The following is a 3,408-nucleotide window of genomic DNA, read 5'->3' as shown; positions in this document are numbered from 1 at the left end:
TCGAGCCCTCGAGGCCCCTGGCTTGTAATATAAAGCTTGTATTATTTTAATTTGTGTCTAGAGTTGTGTTGTGATATCTTCCCGTGAGTCCTTGATCTTGATCGTACACATTTGCATGTATGATTAGTGTACGATTGAATCGAGGGCGTCACACACACTCAGGAAAAAGAATCCCACTATGCATTAGGGACCACATGAGGAAGGGAGACAGGGGGACAAGACTATGCACTCACTTCAATGGAATAGGGCAGTTGCATTTTAAGAATTTAGTTTTTTTAAATCATTAATTTGAAAATTGTTCTCGAGTTTTTTTAAATACAAATTTAAGCATTGTTGTCATTTAAAAAAACTCATGAATTTGAAAATTGCTCATGTTTTTCAAAAACTGTTCATGATTTTTTTAAAGTTCATAGATTTAAAAAGGAAAAAATAGAAAATTAATAGAAAAATCAGAACCAGACTAAAGGCCAAGTCCATTACAATAGTCGGGATTGCACGTTTGGTCGCTAACCCCCAACCTACGCGCGGAATAGTACCCACGCTTGTGCCTCACCATTGCTTGTGCGTTGCTCGTGAACAAACTCACAGGTATGAAACTTCATCATCCTTTCATTTATCTCCTAAAAGATCATGCATTACCCCCCCCCTCGATGCACTCTGTCCTTTAGGTTGTTGATGTCCTCACTTTGTTTATGACCAAGTTGTAAGGGCATATTTATCCCTTAGTAGTTTTGGTGATTGATGACAATGTTTTTGCGGACTGTCGTGTGCATTGAGCATTTAAGATATATCATGTCTAGGCACAAGACAATTTGGTGCCCCTCGAGACTATTGAAGACGGCGTTTCTCTACATTTTTCGGTGCTTTGAGTCATAGGAAAGCCTTACTATTAAGAGGGGGTCCGCGTTGGAAAGGTTTGGGTGGAATCAACACGCACACGTCTGTTCCTTTTGCACCACCTTTCCTTTGGCTCTTTGTAGCATTCACCATTTCTCCGAATCTCTGCAAAAAGTTTGACTTCGAGTGTTGCTGAACTGAGGCATGCAGTAGTACTATTCCTCAGAGTAGTAGTACCGCACGCTCTTGCGGTAGTACCGGCCTTGGGCACGGTAGTACCGCAGGTACTCGTGGTAGTACCGCTTCTCTGACACGGTAGTACCGTGGCCGCAGGTCTGGCTTAGCAGCACAAGCGGTAGTAGGGGCAGATATAATTTTTTACATCCGCGCCCTACGCGGTAGTACCGCTCCTGGCTTCCGGTACTACCATGTCGGATTTGTGCATAGATCTTAACTCAGCGGAATTTGCCACGGATGTATTTTTATATGTCCGTGCCTTCCCAAATCTAGACTATCCCTGCCTTGCGGTAGTACCGCAAGGGGGAGCAATAGTACCACGCCAGCGGTTCAACCGCCCTCTGCTTCGTCGCATCAGGGCTGTGTTGGATATTGCTGCATGGGCGGTAGTACTGCAGTGCCTTGCGGTAGTACCACGGGCTCTTGCGGTAGTACCGCGTCTCCGCTGCGGTAGTACCGTGCGTCGCAGGCTGAGTTGGTGGATAATGATTGGATTTTCTCTTCCACTATAAAAGGGAGTCTTCTTCTCCGAGTTGACTTACCTCTTCCACCCCAAGCTCCATGTTGCTCTAAGCTCCATTTTCGCCCGATCTCTCTCCCTAGCCGATCAAACTTGTTGATCTCCTAGGGATTGGTTGAAAAGGCCTAGATCTACACATCCACCAAGAGATATTTGATTCCCCCCACTAATCCCTCACGGATCTTGTTACTCTTGGGTGTTTGAGCACCCTAGACGGTTGAGGTCATCGCGGAGCCATACTCCATTGTGGTGAAGCTTCGTGGTGTTGTTGGGAGCCTCCAATTAAGTTGTGGAGATTGCCCCAACCTTGTTTGTAAAGGTTCGGTCACCGCCTTCAAGGGCACCAATAGTGGAATCACGGCATCTCGCATTGTGTGAGGGCGTGAGGAGAATACGGTGGCCCTAGTGGCTTCTTGGGGAGCATTGTGCCTCCACACCGCTCCAACGGAGACGTACTTCCTCTCAAAGGGAAGGAACTTTAGTAACACATCCTCGTCTTCATCGACTCCACTCTTGGTCCTCTCACCCCTTTACTCGTGCAAGCTTATCAAGTGTTACATCCCTTGCTTTCTAGTTTACTTATTGTTGTTGAATCATATAGGTTGCTCACCTAGTATATCTAGACAACCTACTTTGATGCAAAGTTTAAACTGGTAAAGAAAAGCTAAAAATTGTTAGTTGCCTATTCACCCCCCTCTAGTCAACTATATCGATCCTTTCAATTGGTATCAGAGCCTCGTCTCTTTATTAAGGACTTTGCCGTCCGAAGAGTATGGTTGACACCGTAGGGAGGAACACTCCGGTGTGAATCCTATCTCGTCTACGGGCGATGGGGGAACTTCGGTCTCTCGTGAGGAGTTCAATGTAGCCTTGGAGACATTGAAAACCTCCATGACGACCGAAGTTGAAAGCATGTTTACTAAATTTCTTGAGGGGCTTAAACTATCCACCGCACCGTTGAAAGGGGATCCCACCAACAAGGTGTCGGATGCTATCCCCGACAAGGGGGAAGCTAGTAGTGAAAAGGCTCCTTCTTCTAGTGGCAAGAATGGCACCGGCATCTTTGCCCATGTGGAACCACCACTTGTTTATGGTGGACCGGTTCCTTCTCACTCATTTGAATCATGCCGGTCCTCCTCCTAAGATTGTGAAAAATGAGGATTTTGATTCTTGGGTTTACCGCTTTAAACGTCATTTAAATCATGTGAACACTAACCTTTGGAGAATCATTGAAGAAGGTTTCTATCCACATGATCCAAGCAACTTCACTCCTCGAGAAGCCGCGGACAATCAATTCAATGAGAATGCTCTCTTCATCATTCAAGATGCAATTCCACCCGAAGACCTACCTCATCTTCGTCCCTTCGCCTTGGCCAAAGATGCATGGCATTGTGTTGTCTCTCTCTACCGGGGAAGCGCAAGCATTCAACGCTCCAACTATGAAGTGGTACAAGATGAGGCCGATGAGTTTGCAATGAAGGAAGATGAAGAACCTCGTGAGCTTTATCGGAGAGTAACCAAACTCACGGTCTCACTACGAGATCACGGGAGCAAGGACACGGATGACAATTGGATCAAGCGCAAATTCCTCAAGGCAATGATGCCCTATCACAAGGCCATGTCCTCCGTCATTCGTCAAAGACCGGACTTCCACACTTTGACCTCAAGCGAAGTGTTGGATGAGTTTGTGGCCATGAACATTTTGGACAAGACCGCCGACAATGCGGTGCTCCGTTCTCAACGGGCAAAGAAGCCTAACCTTGCATTGAAGGCCAAGCTCACCGTGGAAGAAGAAGAAGAGGAAGAAGAGGAGA

This window comes from Triticum urartu, chromosome 2 (genome assembly GCF_003073215.2).
Source record: "Triticum urartu cultivar G1812 chromosome 2, Tu2.1, whole genome shotgun sequence".
NCBI classification, from domain to species: Eukaryota; Viridiplantae; Streptophyta; class Magnoliopsida; order Poales; family Poaceae; genus Triticum; species Triticum urartu.
This window is presented reverse-complemented; position numbering follows the sequence as displayed.